At 46.3% G+C, this 21,989-nt stretch overlaps 1 long non-coding RNA gene across 1 annotated transcript; it reads left to right on the top strand.

Moving 5' to 3' along the window:
• The first annotated feature begins 1,949 nt into the window (after positions 1-1,949).
• Positions 1,950-21,128, top strand: LOC144825134 (uncharacterized). The gene is made up of 5 exons (XR_013609295.1): positions 1,950-2,051; positions 19,099-19,214; positions 19,295-19,405; positions 19,492-19,562; positions 20,138-21,128. It is a non-coding gene; the product is annotated as an uncharacterized LOC144825134 (long non-coding RNA).
• The last annotated feature ends 861 nt before the right edge of the window (positions 21,129-21,989 follow it).

Raw genomic sequence — 21,989 nt, 5'->3', positions numbered from 1 at the left:
GAGCCTTCCGGGAGAACTACAAGACCCAGCTTGGAGGGGTACAGGTGTTTCTTCATCTGTGGTGTTTGGGGTGTGACATCCCTCAAAGGAAGTCTTGGTTTTGTAGTTGGTTCTGGGGGCCCTGCGTCAGGTCTGCTATGTTTTGTGTTTTTTTCATTTTTCTCATTTCACCAAGAGGTTTTAACTTGTTTATTTTTTGGGCTGGGATCTTGAATATATAACAGTGACCGGTTTGCCAAAAAATAGTAGTAAATCTGCACTTAGAGAATTACTCCTTGAAAGCGAGAACATTTACTACTTCTTGGAATTCACAAACTTTGGCAGTAGAAGGCTTGGAAAGGTTTGCCAGTCTCAAGTTTCATTATCAAAAATGGGGTTACCCTATAAAGTCAAAGGACCTGGGTATCATATGGTACAGAAGAACAATGGTCCTAGACTATTGAAATTTCAAACAGTTTTAGGCACAAAAGGTCAGAGGCACACAAAAAGAAGAAGGCTACTCCAAAAAATAGATTGGACTGATAACATGAGTTTATTCGGTCACCCAAAGAAATATTTGAACGGTTAGGTATTTCATTATACAGTGTTTTCACGGTTATCATCAGTGAGAGAGAACAGTATGTGGAAAGATAGTGCTCATGTGGAAGGAGAAAGAAAAAACAGCAGATAAAGTATTTTCATCTGGAAACTCAAATATTTAGAAGAACAGGAAGGGGGCTTGTATTGATTATAGACAGTCTCCCTTGTGGTATCACAGCCTACCCCTATAAATCAGTTTGAAGCTGTCCTTAGATCAGAATCACGAAGTATGTGGTTCTCGTGGCAGAAGCTCAGTCCGTCGTATTGGTGATTCCTAACCTCTACCGCAGCACGCACGTCTGCCACGGCGCGCGGTTAGGAATCACAATACCTCACCCCTCCACCCTGCAGTCTATTGTTTTTTATTATTTTATTATTTTATTTATTTATTTATTTATTTTAGAGGTTTTAAATATTTTTGAGTTAAGAAATGTAAGATTGACACCCCCATAAATCTCACTGACTAAGCTATGTCTGTGACTGTCTGGTACAATAAATACGCTCCCTTTTAAATGCTGCACAGATGCTTGGCACTAGATCCACACTTCATAAAATATTGTAAAAATAGCACTATAAAAAACTAACACAAATAGGCCCAGCAGGTCTAACCAGGCTTGACAAACAGAACCGTTTTACCTTAATGCTACTCGAATTTCTTGTAACAAGATTGATACTATTGCTGGACGTTCCATATCCCCAAGGCCTTTTTAGAAGCCCGTTTTACCTAATTTCTACAGAGACCAATCCCTCCCAACATTTGTTGATGAAGCACAAACAGACAGACCTGCTACCTAACACGGTGCCACCGTTTGTCACACGATTTCAGCTCCTTTCACACGGTCACCCGGCGAGGAGCCGAAATCGCTACACGTTGCCAGGGTAAACAGCTGAAACCCACTGGAAACAGTGGGTTTCCAGCTCGTTTCCGAGGCTGTAAGTAGCCAATGTCCATAATAGGTGTGAAAACACCCCATGACATTGGCGACTGCCTCGATGACCCTTTGTTTTTTGTGTGGTGGGGAGGGGGTGATTGGGAGGGGTTGGGGCTTGGTGAGGGGCAGAATGCCTGTTATCTCTCAGCACCAGGCCCCGCTCCCTCCACGGCCCCGCCCTCTCCTCACAGGTATGCAGATGAAGAGGCTGTGGGAATTCCTGGCTCGTCTTGACTGGAAAGCACCAATACGGAGAAAATAGTCCAGGCCCTGTAATAAGTCGGTTTGATTGAAACAGGTCTTGACTATACGACATGTCCGTCGTCACATCCGGGTAACATGAAATAATGGTTTAAACGTTTAGCCCATTCCCAGCCAGTGCCTGTGGCTGAGAGATGACATCATTTGTTCCGGTATACGTCACGACGTTGCTACCAACAGCGTCAGGCCCTGGAGACGGCGACAAAACAACAACACATGGCTGAGGAGGAGGAGGGATTCCGTGTGACGCACTGCCGTCCGCACGCGCCTCGGGGGCAGGTATGTGCCCGGGCAACATGCCGCGGCGCCGTTCTGTGGTCCCAGGCTATGGGGACTGGCCCTGGAATCAGGCCAAGGACGGCATGCGCCCGGGGACCTGCCTGGGCAAGGGACAGCACGGGGTTGGGGTAACAACGGGCGAGGCGACGTGAAAGTCAAAGTTTTATTTTTCTTGAGATGCACGGAGAGCGGAGCCGGAAAGTGCCCACGTGCTCGCGCCTCTAGGGACAGATTTACAAGCCCCTTGCGCCACTTTTAACATGGGAATATTGACGCAAAAGGGGCTTGGGGCATGGGAAAAGGGGCGCAAAAGTGGCGCAAGGGGTTTGGGGCAGATTTACAAGCCCTTGCGCCACTTTTGCGTCTCTTTTAACATGGGAAAAGTGGCGCAAGGGGCTTGTACATCTGCTCCCTAGGGCAGATAAATCAGCCCTAGGGGCAGATTTACAAGCCCCTTGCGCCACTTTTTCATCACTTTTCCCGTGTTAAAAGTGATGCAAAAGTGGCGCAAGGGGCTTGTAAATCTGCCCCCTAGTGTCCAGCTCAGGGAAGCTTGCGAGATAGGTAAAGCCATCGACGGCCTGGCAACAGGCGGGATGCCAGAAGGGGTCAAATAATGTCCAGTTTTGCACAATGTTACTAACCCGCCGTGCTTTAAAATATTTCACGTTGCACAGACTTTTGTGAAAGTGCTCATTTAAGGAGTATTAAATAACAATGACCAGATCTGCAAACAATTCCAGCAGGGTTCCCCAAGATAAAAATATACCCAGGTTCAAGTTGAACAGTATCTGCAGATTGTCTACAATTTCTCACATCAGAATGCGAAACACCAGCACGCAAGAGATCACAACTTGCCAGATGTCCTTCCCCAGTGGGCCCAAAAATAAGCGTGTATACCACTGGCACGGTGGACAGACATTCAACCACTTTAATGACTCTGCACGGTACAATCTGAGTACCAGCACTTTTTAGGTTTCGACCTAAAAAGGCGAAATCTTTTGTTTAGAGTATGTGGCTTGGGAATCCGCCCTCTGTTCCATTGGCTAGCTCCATAAATGGAGGCTAGCCATTGGAACAGAGATCTGTCCGTCAATTACGGAGCAGATTCGGGGGCGTTCCGGCCATTTTTACTCATCCTGCCCCTTTTGTCAAGTCAGTGCGGCGGTGGGCGGGGTTTATTTTTTTGCTCTTCGAGGTTTCATTTGGTCATTCCTCGGCCGACCGCCGCCGGAGGAAGTCCAGGTCAGTGTCTTTCTTGCCGTTTCCTCCCCCCTCCCGCTGTCCGTTCCTTTCCCGCCCGCTGTCCGTTCCTTTCCCGCCCCCCCTCCCGCTGTCCATGCCTTTCCTCCCCCCCATCCCGCTGTCCGTGCCAACACTTTATTTCACACAGTTTACCTCTCAAGTTGATTTTCGGTGCTGATTGGTCGCGTAGGCTGTGCTGAAGAAGTCCATCTGCTCAGTGCGATAAAACATGAGGGGACAATCTTCGCATTACCATTACAAATTGCTAAAAGTGAGGATGCACGGTTGTGACCTACACAGCCAGGCATTGAGGCGGGGAGTGTTTCCTCTAGCACCCTCCTTTCCCCCCAACAGGAAATAAAAGGAGCAGTGTTGATAAAAACAAGCAAAGGCAACAGGTTTCGCCTACGCAACATATATTGGCTTTGTCTGTGTTTATTTAGGCATGTTGCGTAGCAGCGCGTGCTGCTGTGCATACTAGCTTAAAATAAAGTAAAATAAAGCGCTCAGACCCGCCCACAGTGGAGTATGTTACAGCGCTTTGTTTTTGTTTGCGACATCCTGCGTTGCTGTGCACAAATAAACATTGACAAAGCCAAATCGCGTATGGGGGAGGAGCTGCAACACAACGAACAGTCTCGTAGCCATGACGGTCCTATACAGAGAGGGAGGTTTGTAGGAGTATAGACAGGCATCCTTCCATTGTCTCGTTTAAAACCATTCATTTCAGAAGGGTGCGCTCGCGATGCCTTCGTGTCCGGCGTCCAACACTCTGCCCTTGGCCAAAGATGAGAATGAAAAGTGATGGTGTGACGCTGGTGCTGGGAAAACCGCTTCAATTTTCGGCGTCGGCTTAACATCCCGTGATTCTGTGCAAAAGTCCTTGATCGAACCTTGCATTACAAACCCGTAACATGACCTTGTGTACTGCAACAGTTGCTTCTGTAAAAGCGCTCCAAGGCCGTCGGGGCGATTGGTGGGAGGTGTTCGCTTGTCCTAGTTGACTTTCCCAGAAATATTCCCATCCGTGTGAGAAAACCATCTGACATGATTGATATGTTAACGAAGCGTAAATGTTCACGAGCAGTCTGCTGGTGATTCTACAGCATTCTACCATCGCTTCACACCGACAGAGTGCTAAAGTACAACTAGAGTACTGACCTTCTGTTTCATGGCAAGCGTGGGACCTGTCTGGATGCCTCGTTGCTAGGATACCAACTTTTAATTTTAATGTACTTCCTTTGAAGTGAAGTGTATGACTATAAGATTTATTGTTAATACCAGTGATTCATTTGAGCTGGTTGTCCAGTGCTCGGCACCGGCACTTAATTGTCAGCACCAGCACTTAATTGTTAACACCTGCACTTATGACAGCTGCCATATGATGGCGCTGTTTGGGTAATGTAGTGGTGACAATACAGCAGTTGTTTATTCATTAAAACAAGTAATACATGCTGTCAAGCTATTCATATAGCCTTGGGGACCTCAAACAATCTTTATTGTCACGCTTGTAAGTATGTGATGGTGAGTAGTTGTGTTGTTATTGTCATTGGCTGCAGGAGTGGGTGGTGTAAGCTGCAGTGGCCTCCTGACAGGGCCCTGGCACTTATTTATGTTTTTTAACAAAGTAAGTTAGCACTGGAATGCAGAGTTGTAACCAAATGTTAAAGAAATTACAGAACAAAGCGATTTTAGTGATATTTGGCACAAGTTTTAAGACACTAAAATTGTTTCCATTATTTTCTTTATTTCGTTTTCATACCACATATGAATTACAAGTGAGGCTTTATATAGGTATATTAATACCAAACCAGACTGCAACGTATAAAACGCTTGATACAAAAAAGGGTGTTCAAGAATAGCCAGAAACAACAAGTGATGCACATAGGCTGTCAGCTCTCCTCTCTAGCGGGATCACTCAAGAAAGCTGAACTTCAGTGATGGTTTGGGCATGTCTAGTACCTAAAACTGAGAGAAGGGAATCTGCTTGACCCAGAACGGATACATCAGCTAGGGCACACTGTCACAGTGAAAAGCTTAAGAATGGCTTAGGCCAAACTTTCAAAAGAGAAAAGTTGGAAAAATATAAACATAGGAATAGAAGCATAATGCAAATGGTAAATCTATCAATCAAACAGGTGGCCATGCTACAAACCAACCATGGTAAGCTAGCTTTAAACTAGCATTAAACATGGCTAGCTAACCACCGTATACCCAGTTACTTTTTATCTTATTTGCAGCCTTGGCTGGCTCTCTGTGTGTGTGTGCGGCTGGCTCTGCGTGTGTGTGCGGCTGGCTCTGTGTGTGTGTGCGGCTGACTCTGTGTGTGTGTGCGGCTGGCTCTGTGTGTGCGGCTGGCTCTGTGTGTGTGTGTGCGGCTGGCTCTGTGTGTGTGTGTGCGTGCGGCTGGCTCTGTGTGTGTGCGGCTGGCTCTGTGTGTGTGTGTGCTGCTGGCTGGCTGTGTGTGTGTGTGTGTGCGCCTGGCTGTGTGTGTGTGTGCGGCTGGCTGTGTGTGTGTGTGTGTTCGGCTGGCTCTGTGTGTGCGGCTGGCTCTGTGTGTGTGTGTGCGCCTTTGTGTGTGTATGTGTGTGTGGCTCTGTGTGTATGTGTGGGTGCAAATGCAATAGGTCTCACATTTGCGAGAGATTAAGCTAATGGCAATGTAAATGACAATACCATTTATTTATCTGTTTTCAAAACCAACACATAAATACAAATGTTGTCATTTACAATGCCAATAGCTCTAACTTTTCCAAAGGCGAAACCATTGCATTGTAAATGCTTGTTTTATTTTGAGAGGGAGAGTACCTGCACTTCTCAAGAGAGACATAACACTTTTAATTGGAGAGTACCAGCACTTCTCAGAAACAAGCAGGTATTCTGGTACAGGGTACCTGCACTTCTATTTTTCCATTTCAAGCACTGCTCTGTCCCCAACCCTTGGCTTGGCGTAGCTTGTTGCAACAATCACGCTGGAATATAATGTTAAAATACATTATACGACAAGTAGGGTGCATGATAAGGGTTTCAGGGGCAGTGTAGTGGTGTAACAAAAGATCCAGCAGTGCGGGGGTGGGCCCGAGCTCCAGGGGCCTCCTCCGACACTGGCTGGTCCCTGGCCTGAGAGCTTCAAACTGGGTCAGGAGCGTGTGGGGACCCCTGCATGTACTTTGCAGGGGAGGGAGGGGCTCTAGTTTCGTTAATCCACTGAGGCAGTGTACAGGGAGAGGAAAACTTTTTCCAGCGGGATCGAATTCAGGATGGAGGGCACCCCAGTTTTCTGGGGGGATTCATGACTAAATATTTAGTTTTTTGTACATTTATTACGAGACCTCTCATTACACAGAAATCCTGGAACCTGTTCAGGAGTTTTTGAAGGCCCTGGGGAGTTTTTGAGATGAGAAGGGTGTCGTCAGCAAACAACAAAGTTGGAATCTTAACATTACAGAGTGTGGGGGCGTCTGCTGGATCTTCAAGCAAGTAGTCAACCACCCCATTCACATAAAGCGAAAATAGGGTGGGTGCTAGGACGCAGCCCTGCCGTACACCCCTCTCTACCTTGATCTTGTCAGTCTTCTCCCCATTCAAGCCCCATCTGACCTGGGCATAGTTAGCTTTGTGCAATTTCATTAGGAGGTCCACGATGTATGGGGGCATCCCAAGGCCGTACAGCACCCTCCAGAGTTCCTCCCGGGGGACAAGGTCAAAGGCAGTCTTCAGGTCTATAAAGGCCAGATAAAGGCTGCCCTTGCCCAATACCACCACCTTCCAATACAATAGCAGGAGTCTGAAGACTTGTTCAATTGTTCCTGTGCCTGTGCGGAACCCGGCCTGCATCTCGGATAGTATGTGGTTTTCGTCTACCCAAGAGAGGATCCTGCCCAAAATTGCTTTTCCCGCCACCTTCTGGGTCGAGTCTATCAGGCTTATGGGCCTATAGTTTCCCGGTAGATCACGATTTCCCTTTTTAAATATTGGGACTACCTCTGCCCCTTTCCAAGACTCTGGAACAGACCCTCCCTCCATGATGGCATTGAGGAGAGCGGAGATCAACACCCCCCAGTCACCTGGATATGCACGAAGAAGATCCCCTGGTAGCCCATCTGGACCTGCTGCTTTTAGTGGAGTAAGGGTTTTAATTAAATTCTCAACTTCTTGGGCTGAAAAAAGAACCATATCTCTATCCATAGGATAGGAGGGGAGAGTGAATTGGTCGTTAAGTGGGCCTTCAATGGCACAGTAAAGACCCGAAAAGTGATCGAACCATGCCTTGGCTGTGATAGTGCACGTCCTCAAGGTGTCATCAGGGCGCTTCCTACTACCCACCAAATTCCAAAAACTTCTCGCATCTCTCCCGCGACTAGCCGTCAGGAGTTCCTGCCAGAAGTTGTCTTCCCACTCCTTCTTTGCGATTTTTTGGCAAAGTGAATATGACCTTCTGGCCTCCCTAATCCTTATTTGGGATTTAGATTTAACTGCATCAACCAGCAGAGTCTTCGCCTCTCTGCACGTGCGGTTAAACCAGCCTTGTCTAGCCCAAGAACCTGGCCTCTTTCCCTTGGTGCTACTTGGGACAGTAAAAAGGTCACTAAGGGCCAGGGTTAATTTGCAGAATCTTACAGATACATCCCCCACCCCACTCCCCAGAGGATCAAGATTACCTACAGCTACAGCTAGGATCTGTGATATGAAAAAAAGTTTCTCAGTTGAAAGTGACAGCTTGGCCCATTTTAGCCGACGACCGCAATTCGAAACTACTGACATATCCGGGACTGAGGAGCACAATTTTTTTCTGCCAGAATCATCTAAACACCTGTTAAACAAGGTAAGTGAAAGGAGATTATGGTCACTTTCTACGGTGGGAATAATAACCATATCCTTAACAAAACTCCATAAGTGAATATGGAGAAAAAGATAATCTATTCTGGAGGAATGCGCAGGCCTATTGTAGGTGTAAGCTCCCTTTTTGTCAGAGTTGGTCCTACCATTGAGTGCCCTTAGGTCAAACTCAGATGATATAGAGTTGACCTGGAGCGCCACTTCCGACCATTTCTTGATTGGTCTAAGCTCTAGAGCCGGTATGCCCCACCTGTTATCCACAACCTCTTGATCCTCTAGTACTTCAAGGCCAAGAGGCTCAAAAGTACAGTTAAAATCACCACCCACCAAGGTGCAGTGCTTGTATGGCGAGGATCGGAGCAAGGCTTCCAACCGCGCTATAATGGGGGATTCTCTACCTCCCTTTACACCTCGGGCATAGATGTTAAATATATTGAGGATAACCTGGCCCTTAGGATTTTTTTGTGTGATATTAAGAAGGTCGGGACATTGAGTATCGTGCTCGACCACCCTACAATTGAGTGCGGTAGCTACCCATACAAGGAGGCCTCCCGAAGGACGGCCACGACCACACTCAGTTTGTACCGCTGGTATATGGTGGGACGAATATCCCGCCTTGTGAGAGGGCTCCCTACACCAGGTTTCCTGGAACAAACAAATGGAGTAGTCCTCCACCAGAGTGTTCCAATCAGGCATTGGCAGTTTCCTATCCAGCCCGGCCACGTTCCAACTGAGAACCCTAATAAATGGATCCGTCACAGTCGGGATGCTACCGGCCTCGATGGTATTCGCCAGATCTGTAACTCCCACCATGGGACAGGCATACGTGGGCTCAGTCGCAATCGGCACTATCCCTAATTCCCTTGTACCACCTTGAGCCATATGCTCCCTAGGAGCGGGCGGTGAGTTGGATTCTACAGAGGAGTTTAAATTTCCACAGTTAGGGGTACCAGTCACTCTGTTGGGTATTGGGCTCCTTTTATTAACCTGGCAGTCAAGGGATTGTCATCGTCCCTTCCCAAGATCATTCCACCCTCCCGCAACAGAGGTGAGCGGAATGGTAGAGTAAGTAAGATTCTGTGAAGAAGGGGCTGCTATCCCTGGCCATAGACAATTTCCGGGGCCGTTCGCCTCATCGATCAAGGAGGTTAAAACACTAGAGGGGCGTGGGTAGAAAAATGTAAGGTCAACAATGCCAATACCTCCCTTGCCCGTGCACCAGCCCTGTCTCGTTATCCACCCCACCACCCTTGGGTCTTGAAAATTGATCACAATACAGTCCCCCCCCCAGGTTTTTGATGGTGGAACCTATCCAATCTATTCGCCTCACTCCCAGAATGAGACCATCAACTTCCCCAGGTAGCGGCCGATTCACCCTTAACCAGTGCATAGCTTTGTTTTTAAGCATCTGGAAGGTCTCTCTCTGTCCCGATGGAAGTGGTGGGACATTTATCAAGACTGCTACATAGGGGAAGGAATCAGGAGTGAGGTTCATAGGGGGTATCTTCTGCGGGGGCTTTTTCAAGGTTGGTAGGGGCGGTCTGGGGACAGGGGGGGCAGGGCGGGGTATCGATTTGTTCGTTGTTGACTGATTTCCGATTCCGCAGGCAGGTGATACAGCAGTACCCTTTTTGGTGCCCTCCGCTCCTCCTCCCTCTGCAATACCCACCCGATTAGTACTGGGCATCAGCTGTTGCACAACAGATTGGCTAGTCAATGCATTAATGGGGGCATTTGCGACAGTCCCTGATGGCACAGAATTAAGCGACTTCGGAGGTCTCTTTGCCGCTCCACTGCTAGTTTTAGCAGACAGGGGAGAGTTGGAATGTTCCCTTTGTCCCTTAGCATGTGGTGGGGCTTCAGCAATGGTCTTGCAGTTGCTGATGCCATCCTGCCTTGACTGTGTTTTTATTAATGCCTTAGTCGAGAAGAAATTATCAAGTGTAGCCTGTTCGAAGTGGTTTAGGCGGTCGGTAAGCTTGGTGATGCGTTCCTCTAATGGAAGCAATAGGGACCGTAGTATCCGTTCTACTTCGGGAAGCAAGCTAGTCAACCACGGCTGTGTGTCATCTATTACTGTCCCTGTATCTATAGTGGTGGGTGGACTAGAATCTGTATTACCAGAGTGTGTAATTGCCCCCTCTTGCGTAAGTTCACCCCCTCGACTCTCTACAGTAGCTGCCTTACTAGGGTGCATACTTTTATTAACTTTCCTAAGTTTATGGGGTGGTTTAGGGGGAAGGCTCTTCCTAGAAGTGATGTTACTTTTCCTTTTAAGACCCGGTTTTGGGTTGGTCAGTGGAGCACACACCACAGGTGGGGGGGTTAAAGTTGTGGTAGGACTTGCACGGGGAGCGATCAAATCACCCACACTACCCAGGTTGGCCCCATTCATACTTGCGTTTTGACCCAGATTGCAGAAGTCAGGTAGTTGGAGTGAGGACAATGGTGTTACTAACGCGGGATAGATTTGGCCAGAGCGCTTGTCCCCCGAGTTCTTTAACAGTTCAATTGATAGTCTGCGCTCTGCACGCCTCTCAGCCAGCGATAGCTCTTTGTCAATAAGGTTGGCAGGGCGATTGAAAAACTTATCCAGAGGACCGACCACAAATTGTCCAGCATCGGCCGTTGGGGACCTCAGGACTGACCCGTTGGGGTGGTCCGGCATATTGGAACGTTGTGAACCCACTTAGCTGCTAACTAACAGATGTATACAGATGTCAGCGAAATGGCCCAGCCCGGCCTCCAGCGGCCCCGGACGGCCACAGACGGTCCCGCCCTTGTCCCGGGCTTCTACCGGCGCGCTCCCGCACGCTCCTGCGTAGCGGATACTCCACGGACCTAAGTACACTGGCCCCCTTTGGTCGTTGGCTGATAGGCAGGAGGGCGTGGCCAGCGGGGAGAGCAGCCCAGGTGTTGCTGGTTGGGCGCGCAGGGGCTCCTGGACACTGGAGTCCCTGCCTAGCAGCTCGCAGCCCCGCTGGACCAACCGCCCCTCCCGCGCTCCTCCCAACAGCTGCCTGTAGCAAACAGCCTCCTCCAACACAGACGCGCTGCGGGACCCGCGAAGCGGGTCCGGCGAGTCGTCACAGAAGCCGCTTCCACCCAGCAAAGGCACACCAGGTCGCAGTGAAGTCCGGTAAGAGCAGCAAAAGAAATCCGAAGTGGTTCCCCGTACTTTGCAGGGGAGGGAGGGGCTCTAGTTTCGTTAATCCACTGAGGCAGTGTACAGGGAGAGGAATGCGGATTGGTAGGGGCTCTATTTAAAAGAAAATACATTTTGTAAAATAACCAATATTTTTGAAGACTTTCATAACAGAGAGGATGTGTGTGTGTTTTTGTCTGTGTATATGTAAAAATCACTGGTGAATTCTGACAGTCACATCACCATACCTAACTGTAAACACTTGTACCCAACTATCAGAAAACACATTTATTAGGGGTTTGTAACACCCCAAACACCCCCTGCCATGGTCAGATGCAGGGTGGGCAACACAGTGAAGCAATATCAACTTGCCGTGTTAGCTCATCCCCTGGCAAGACACCTGTGAGTTTACTCCGCTTTGCCCAATGAGATGGTGGATGAGACAAGGTTTATCTTAGAGGGCCCGAGAGGGAAACTGACAGTCCATGGATCTATTTGACGAAATTTAACACACTGGCTAAGAACCCCTAGAGGCAATGATCTGGACAAAAGGGATCGAAGCCCTGAAATAGCGAGAGTCGTAACATGGAGTTAACATGAGGATAGAAACAAGGCCAGTGGCCCTGCAGAATGTAGAGTGGGAGACCCTAACTGGGACAGAAAATAGGCCCAGGCACCAAAGTAAAAGTGGCCCCATTAGTGAATTCAAAAGATTTAAAAAGTTGGCCCATATTTGCAAACTGTGGCAGTTTTGACCTTTTAAAGACACGCTTAAGGTATGGAAGACTGTATGGATTTGACCATACATAGGTCTCAAAGTACCATATAGCATATCCAGATGAGACTGAAGGTCCAAGAGATCACCGCCAGTCTATATGTAGCATAGATCATGGCTTTAAATAAGGCATGTCCTCAAAAAACGACTTTGGCATCGGTCCCTATGAGGCCCAATATTTATGTATTTAACTGTACGGGCATAAGCTCTGACTAACTTCGCAACTGACAGTACATACCTGTAGGGTAATCCATTTCAGCAAGGCAGTCCCTGTTTATATTTTGTAGGTTTTACTTCCTCTTGCATTTGCTAAAAGTACTTGCTTTTTCCCAGGTGTGTTTCTGATAGTGTCATGCAACATATGACTCCTGAATAATGCATACGGTGAACTGAGTCGTCTCTAGTTGTCTGTGTGAGTTCAGGTTGAGAGTAGGTGTTTATGAGTGAGAACGATTAACTCAGATGCTGATTCTGAAGGCAGTACAAGTTTCTCACACTGCCATTTAGTGTGTCATGAAGGTATTCAGACTATAGGCACATCCAATCCAAGGCCTCTCTACAAAGCACGCAGAGCAATAGTCACATATGTGCCATTTGTAAATCAGTTTTCATCGGCAAGTGTTGTAAAGAGGTACACAGTTATCCAAATACCAACAGCACTAAGTGAAAACAAAATGCATCGCTTACAGGTGAGTGAAAGGATTGTCTGTGTGGGAGCTACTGAAGTAGAGGAGATGAAAGGGAATATGCCAAAAGCAGTGGCAGCTTGTAGGGAATGGTGGCGGGATTTACAAAATAAAAAAAGAAAGAAAGAAAATGTACCTACTGGTAGCAGGTCGCCAGCTGCTGCCTCTCTTCAATCGCAGGAAGCACTTATGCTCCCAGCCAATCACAACGCTGCCTTACAGCAGCGTTGTGATTGGTCTGAGCGCCGTGGTTCAGTGCTCAGTGAGGGAGTGATATCCTGGGCATGTTCTCCACCCAGACTGTGCAATACAGCTGGCAGAGAACATGCAAAGTGCGCATGACTGCTTGGCCGGCCCAAGTCGACCAGCCAAACCGTCATGTGCATTTTAGAGTGTCCTCACCAATACTTCCTGGGCCACTACTCTGGCCAGCCCAGCCCGCCCGCTCCTCCACGCATCTAAGCAGGAATGGAAAAATAAAATGATAATAGTGTTACATTATTACCATTTTATTTTTCCTCTTCACTGCTCGTAAAGCAATGGGGGGATGCTCCTCTGCTTTAGCGGAAGTTCCGCCATTGCGCAAAAACAAAAAACGAGGGCCGTGGCTAGGAGCAAATGGTGAGAGACCTGCAGAGATTGTAGGTCCCCCAGGAAGACCAGTATGCATCACTTCTGCCTGAGTAGTGACAGGTAATAGAGGCTTGAATGTCTTCTATCTTCTGACAGAATAAATACACACTATGGTTGCATTTCTCTTTGAAACCAGTATTTTGTTCCTGTAAGAAAAGATTTTGTAATCTTTTCAATTTGCATGTGCAATTCCTTTTGGCCCATGCTATTGGCCTTTGCGTGCATCTTTTTATCAAAGACAGCACGCAATTGGCCAAAGGCGGGCACATTGCTCCACCCATGGCCTATTGGTGTCTATTACGCGCACAGGCCATCATGTGGTTTGAATTATCGTGCCCAGACACGGGCGTGATAAATGAAACCACATGTCTCGCTGTGGCGCGCGGGCACCACTCATTCTTTTTTGGATCCATTTTATAGGGAAACAAGTAAATGAAACAAGCCTTTACAATGCAACGGTCTCGGCATTGCAAAAGTTAGAGCTATTAGCATTGTAAATGAACGCAAGTTTAAGGTCTTGACATTGTAAATGACAAGGTCTTTTATTTATGTTTTAAAAACCAAAACATAAATAAAAGTCATTGTAATTTACAATGCCAATACCTCAAAGTCGCGTAAATGCAAGACCTATTACATTGCAAATGCTTGTTTTCAAATGTTGGCAACTACGAATTTAATTAACTGTCGTGGACCATTGCACTCTTGCAGTGTCAGCCATTATGTCAGTTGTGGTTTATCGGTGCTAAAGTGTGCATGCAGCTGATTTGGCTCCACTGTCTGAGAGTGGGCAAGTTAGATGTAATATGCAACTAGTCCAGCACAGAATGTTTTGGAAAAGAAGCACATAGTGCCGAAAACGGAAAGAGACAGGTAGTGTAACCGAGGAAAGAAAAAACTAGACTATACAGGGTATGGCACTAAGAGAGGGTACCCCCAGCAGGCACATTAAAAACCCAAGAATGGAATGCAAGGGAGGGGAGGATTAGATACACAGCAAAATATTTATGAAGAAACTTTAACAGTAAAAGAGTAGAAAAGGGGGGAAAAGAGAGACAAGAACGAGAGAGAGAGAGCAAAAAGTCTGTTATAACATTTTGCAAAGGGAACGGCCTCTTCGAGCCAAGGCACATTCGTTTTGAGGCACTGGTTCTACCACACAGGGAAAGGCAGATCCCCGCTAGTGAGATCAGGAGGCCCTGAACCCCACAGGCTAACCCTGGTGAGTAGGATTCAGAGACAGGACAGGCCGGTGGGGCTGGTAGCTATATACCAGCGAAAGTGACTGGAAATAACAGCACCTACACATGCACACATGCAAAGGAACATACCGGCACTTGCACACGCTTGTTTATCAGTCAATGCATTTGTTTTTACAAGTGCTTATCTTTGCTGATGTCCACTCTGCTGTGCCTCGAGTACCACCTGCTTTGCCTCACTGTCTCTTTTTCACCCCTTTACACCTCAGCCTGCCGACAGAGATGTCCTGACGCACCCTGCTGCAGCATCATGTCGCCATCACTTAGGTTTCACGCGAGTCAGGGTAAGCAGCAGATCCTGCATCTGAGCCGGACATGCTTGTCAGCAGCTGTTCAGCAGCGCCTTTATATTCCACTCAGCTTGCTTTGACTCATAGGCCAAGGATAAGTGGCGGGACTCAAGGGATTAAAATTCAGAAGTGCCTGTACTCCGTACCGGTTGGCACAAGCCCATTTTAAGCCCTGGCTGAAGAAGGGGGAGGCGTGGTTTTCATTGAACCCTGGGCTGGCGATTCCCAAGTTGCTTCGGATGGATCTGCTTCCTCTGGTAGGTTGATGGGCATCCGATTCGGATTTGCTGTTGCTGCCTTTGTAGCAGTAGACGGGTTATCTGCAAAACATTTTCGATTATCCTAAATTGAGCCTGAAATAGTAAGTAGAAAGAACACACCTCAATTTTTGCATGTTTCCTTATCTTAACTTGATGGTCGGTGAATGCAATAGCTTTATTTTGTTTGGCTGAAGCGAGAATAGTTAGCTACATAATTTTTTACTATTACATTTAAACAGTTACAGATACATTCACTTTATAACGCACGGACTTCAAACTGGTTGTATACATCGATCGCAAATGTAACATTGCTCCGAATTTACACGTGGACATGAATGTATCGGCAATGAGTCTTTTATTTTTCATTTGTACAAGTGTCGACTGTTTGTTCAAATGATGTCCGAATGTGCCCCATGACGTAATATCTTGTGCCACTGCTTTTGATTTGTCTATTCGTAATGACGCATGTGGGTTTGGAGCCGTGAGTGAACTTGTTGCAGGGTAGTTGCAAAAATCTGTGGGGTCTTCCTTATGTCAAAGCTGTAGGTACAAGACGAGCCAAGTGAAACAGGAAGTGATGTAGCGGCAGCGGCCGCGTGTTTGTGCTCGTGCGCCAGCCGTACTCCTGGGTACAAAGTACTCCAACACACCAGGAATTGATCTTGCAGGGGATGTGGATTTTGAAAAGGCAGGGAGTGGGAAACTGTTTGCACGGAGGATATGGTTTCAATCTTTTAATTTTTACACTTGGCGAAGCCCCAAGCAGAGAAACAAGCTTCGACGCTTATCAGCGCCGCGCGCCTCTCTGCAGACTCCCCCTGCATTCCAGAGAGGCGCGCGACGCGATCCGGTATGCCATGCAGCTGTGGACACAAGACATGGCCGCGCGCACAACGTTATCCTATGGGAAAACGCTGCGCGCGGCCAGGTCTTGTCTCCCTTCGGCGTTCTCAGACTGCTGAGACGCCGACTATAGTTCTCTGGCGAGAACGCGCTTTCAGTGCGTTACTAGCCGAGACCTAAAAAGGAAAGAGAGGGTGTAAACCGTTTCTTCAAGTCACGGTTTTCAATAATTCATTTCATATTGCCAGAACCAGCCTGTAGCAGCCCCGGAGTTCCCTATAGATTAAAATTAAATCTAAGGGAGGCATTAGTGTATGTGACATGCCCCCCCTGCATCCCAGACACCCTGGGCCCTTCACTGTGCAACAGCTCAAACTCTTGTATGTGCCACTGCTGTACAACAGTGTTATCTGCTGCTTGTCAAGTAGCCAGTTCCTTACATTATTCACCTGTGTTTTTATGTTCTGCGTATGCTGCTCATCACGTTATTCACCTGTGTCTTTATGCTGTGCTTATGCAGCTCATCTCATTATTCACCTGTGTCTTTATGCTCTGCTTATGCAGCTCATCAAATTATTCACCTATGTCTTAATGCTCTGCTTATGTACCTTCCAGCTATGCTCATGCTACTCATCCCATGGCTCTCGTGTCATCACTCTTTGCTTATGCTCATCACATTCTCCCCCGGATCTTCACAGCTTATGCCGAATGCCTATCACCGTCCACACCCCGTGTGCTTTAACTCTTCCTTTGTCATCGGTCCACGCATCCTGAGTTCCCGCCCTTTCCCTTCCCTCTTCCTGTTGTCCTGTCCTTCCACGCCCTGTGTCTCCTCGTCTTCCTATTGTGGTCCTGTCTCTCCACGCCCTGTCTCTCCTCCTCTTCCTATTGTTGCCATATCTCTCCACGTCCTGTCTCTCCTCCTCTTCCTATTGTGGTCCTGTCCCTCCATTCCCTGCGTCTTCTCCTTTCCCTGTCCTGTCCCTCCACGCCCTGCCTCTTCTCTCATCCCTGTCCTGTCTCTCCACTCCCAGCCTCTTCTCATCTCCGCCATGCTGTCCCTCCCTCCACGCCCCAGCTTTGCTCCTCTTCCCATTGTTGTACTATCGCTGTGCTACTGCGTTGCTACTGAAGTCTGACTGTGATCCCTTCGAAGTTGGGTCCTTTCGTCACTGTCGCTGCTGAATTTGGACTATAAAATTCTGGGGAAGGTGACAAATAGAATAATATGGGTACTCCTGCAGTTAGTCCACAATGATCAAAGCAGGTTTGTGCCAGGTAGGAACACTGATGTCTACAAGTTATTCCATGTTAACAGTGGGGCTCCCCACTGTCACAGAGGGATGCAGCAGCTTCCGGGGACATGGTTAAGGCCATTGATTCTCTTGACTGGGACTATATCCAAGTGGTGCTGCAACACTTGAGTTTCTGGGACAATATATTGAGATGGGTACAGCTCCTCTATACTCTCCTTACAGTGTAGCTCAAAACGGTAAGAGTGGTATCAGATCCTGCCAGCGGGGAATGGGGCATGATTGTCTTCTCTCACCGATAATCTTTGCACTCGTGGTGGAGCCTCTAGCATGCTGCATAAGACACAAGGAACCACAAGGAATGTATAAATGATTATACCTTTGTCGTCTCGCTATATGCAATGATACCCTGATGTATAACAGGGACATAGGGAACGCTGCCTCCTTTAACTCTTAGAGTTGGGCAGGTTCTCTGAGGCATCAGTGTTAGCAGTCAATGGAACCAAATCCTGTCTGTTCTCACTCACTGAATCGGGAACAAGTGACATGGACCCAGGAGATGCATGTGGCCTCTTCCTAAAGAGGTACACATTTAAGTACTTAGGAATTAGAATTCATAAGGAAGTGGGTAATGGAATAGTTGGGAATCTAGAGTGGGCTGTTACAGCTGCCAGGTCTTCTGTGCCCTTCTCAACTAAGCTACTGTTAACAGAGATGGGGTGATATGCGCTGACCAAAATGGATGGTATGGCTCTCAAGAATGTTAGATATTTATTGCAAACATTCCACTGAAACTTGAGAGACAACCCTTCTGACTGAACTGATTGGGAAGTGGGCTGGTGACGGGTGGCACTGGAGTAGCTATATATAAAGTATAAGGCGAATCAATTTGTAAAGCAGAGGGCAACGAGAGTCCCCTGTGCTTCGGATTTTCCTTTCTGTGCTCTGCAGGAATTTAAGCAAATTGCTGAGACATCAGATAAGACGACCTGTCCCAGAGTCGATATAACTTCGGTTGGTCGGCTGTATGAATCTGGCAGTCTTATGACATTCAAGGAGTTTAGTGTAGCACACAAGTCCCACAGAGGCAATTCCTTGTGCATGCTACATTAATAGAAATCGGTTAAGCAAACATGTAGCAAATGAAGGCTAATAGATGCAGTGACTCAGATTCTTTTCACATGGGGTCAGGGGCGCCATTTAGTCACCCCAGTGAATAGAACGATTAGAGGGACATAACAAAGAGCATAGATGCACTTAGAACTAAATAAAACAAGGACCTACAAGGCGCAAAGACCGATGCTGAATGGGCTTGAACCCTTCCATTTACTCTTAAACTCTCCAGGAATACCTAGCTCAAGTCAATTCAGTTAAATTATGTTCACCGTACATACCTGACTCCAGCGCACTTACAGGCCGTTTCTAAATACAATTCATGTCCCAGACTAACGTCTACCTGGGGCTAGAAATAATCAAAAATGCGTGGCGTGAACATTATAGAACCGCCTATCTATGAAAATAAATTAGTATTCAATGGCAAAAATATGACCATGACCATAATGCCTAAGAACCAATTGTGAACAACCAGATAGTGGTAGTTGGTTGGTATAACTACATACCAAAAAAAATTCTCAGAGAAATAAGTTATTGTAGACTATGGATCCAGTATAGCAAGTACCTTAACAGACCCTTTTTGAAACAGTTGCATTATTAGATCACCATGCCAAAGTAGAGCCATGGAACTTCCTAAAAAACAAGAGACGCTATAATATGAAATCATTACCATGAGTGTCTAAGATTTTATTTTTGCATGTTACTTTAGATGCTCAATACTTAATGAAGAAATTTCTGATGGTCCCGTAAATCACATTCGTTGAACTCGTAGGACAGAAAACGAGAAAGACGCCACGCTTAATATATCATACTACTTCTGATATTGTAAGTAACAACTGCTTGGGTGCTTAATATTTCCTTTTATATGTGCTGACCTGGAACTAAAGTGAATTGTATACTTTTAGATCCCGGTGATACAGATGGGAATACTGTTAAAAGCTGCACGTTAGAGGAAAGACTGAGAAGTTAGATCAAAAATAAAAGGAATTGAAAGAAGGAATACATTCCCTTATCTTGTAAGTGCTAGATAATTCTATGAACTCTAAGCATATCATTTGTATATAGTCATGGGAAATTAATGCATATATTTGCTACTCTATAGGTGTTCAGATTGGTAAATCTTGGTGCAAAAAGACGCAAGGTGTATGTTTCACAGCTCAACCAACCTTAGAGGTATGCGAAATGCTTTATTCTGAGAAGAAAATGGTTCAGGAATGGGATATGAGGTGTATGAGTCTATGACCTTAAGGCCATATAAATATGAGACATGAAGGAGCTCTGTATTTCTATTGTCCCATTGCATAATATTGAATCTCTACTGGGCGCCGTATGACATCTCTGGCTAAAAAGGAGTTATAATTGTTAGCACTTTCCTTAAAAGTAATTTGAGTTGAGTTTTGAAGTTAATCTCCTCCCTGTTTTAGCTTCATACTCGAATACTGTGAAAAGCTAATGTTTACAAAAAATGTATTGGTGACATCGTTTAATGCTTTCCAAATGTGTGAAGTGAAATGTAGTAAAACTGAAATATATTTAATATAACCATGTACAGGGGTCACCCGACATAGCGATGACTCCAGATATAGAATAGCCAATGGTTAATTGTATTAGGCTTAATGCAAATTACCATTTTTTAAGATCAAAGGAAACCTTTTTATGATGTATATAAGGTTTGTGTGTCTTTTTATGTTGTATGTAAAAATATTTTCTATTTTGTAACTTTGTGTTTTATGTATAATTGCTTCTAGCCCTGAAGAAGTCACAGTGGTGACGAAACGCGTTGGCTGCTAGCAATATCTTGAACTTTCACCATGCTTATCTTTGAATAAAAAGCTCTACTTCATATCTGTCAAGATCTGGACTTCACTTCTTCCTGGAAAGCGCTAAAGTTGTATATGTGTAAACACTATTGCATAACTGAGCAAAAAATATAATGTATATATAATCTCCCTTGTGCGGGTCCTTTTGCTATTATCATTGGATGTGATGTCTTTCATCACACTTTAGGGGGTGTTTACGGGTCACGCCCTCGACCTATACGCACAGGCCGCAGAGTACCAGATATTAGACCAAAAATAGTGGAATAGTGTGCAGGCAGTCAATAGCTCTGACCCAATTGTGCTGTGTTATCTAAATACAATTCATACCTGCCCTAGATGTGTTGGGGAAGAGGCCACCTTTGGTCATATGGGGTGGAACGGTAGTGTAGTCCGGCAAAGATTCAGAGAGGTAACGCAGTAGATTATTAACTGGACGGGCAAAGAGCGCAGATGGTGATAGTCAAGAACGGAAGATCCTGCAGGCTCCCAATCAAAGCAGATTGAAATGTGACAAATGTCATTTTGCGCAGGCTGAAATGACCATTACTGTTAGTCTAGCTCAGTAAGCAGTCAGAGCTGCAATGGTACTGAACTAGGAGCCCCCTTCATGGACTGCCAACCACAAAACAGATTATAAACCACCCTAGATTCCAGACTTACTACAGCTTTACTTGAGGGGTGGAAGTTCTTCTAGGAGAATGGAGAGTAAGTGTGTGCAACTCCCTGCTTCAGTGAATATTCCGAAGTCTACTGGAAGGCTTACATAACCTGTTACAATGAACAGGCTTCAACAACTAGTCCATAAAATGCGCTTTTTGGCTTGAATTAGGAAGGTTTTAGGAGAGTGGGGGTGTTTGTTTAGCAGCGTTGATCTTTTTTGTTATAAACTGAACTGCCTATGTTGTATAAGATGCTCACTCTCCTGATATGTATTTTAAATTAACTGTATCTTGTGCAGTGTTGTTGCTGGGGTGGAATACTGTGTTATATGAAAACTTAATAAAGATACATTTAAAAAAGGAGAGAGTGAAAAAGTGCTGAGATCCGTGAGAGATGCAGATTGAGGACATTCTGAAAGATACAGGCGGTGTAAGGGGTTTATTTACAAGAGGCCTGCGCTGCCAGAGCGTCACTTTTTCAACGCTCCGGTGGCGCAGGCCTCTCAATCATATTTATGAGATGACGCAAAGCCACCCTGTGTGGCTTTGCACGGCCTCATAGATATGGAGTATGGCAAGGCAGTGCAAAGCTCTATGTTGCCTTACTCTGCATCAAGGAGGCGTTCCATGGGTGTTGCGGTGGGAGTTCCCAAACAACACCCATGGATTTTGATGCTGCCTCAGATTTACAAAATCACATAATTCTGGGGCAGCGCCAAAACCTTACACCTCCTCAGAGCAGGCGTAACAAGGAGAAATGTTTTCATTTCTCCTCGTTTTTTCCTCTTTTCCTGTGTGATGCATTTTGCAGCACACATAAAATGTGGAAAACACCTCCATGTATTGTTTTTGTGCAATAAAATTTCCCTTTCTGCACAAAAAGAATCCTGCCATCAAATCAGATACCCTTGCACGATGCTGCAAGGGTGCGTGCTTTGGCGTTAGGCGCTGGCTCATATATCATAAATGCAGTGCATTTCTGCCCTTTCACATTGGCATAGGGCAGCGCAGCAAGAAGACTTGCTCTGCCCAATGCCAATTTTTTGTAAATGAGGCTCTGAGGGCCGTATTTACAAGAGGCCTGCGCAGCTGGAGCCTCACTTTTTCTGTCATTCTGGTGA

This window comes from Lissotriton helveticus, chromosome 3_1 (genome assembly GCF_964261635.1).
Source record: "Lissotriton helveticus chromosome 3_1, aLisHel1.1, whole genome shotgun sequence".
NCBI lineage: Eukaryota > Metazoa > Chordata > Amphibia > Caudata > Salamandridae > Lissotriton > Lissotriton helveticus.
Note: the sequence above shows the minus strand (reverse complement) of the source record. Positions and strands in the feature narration are given on the sequence as shown.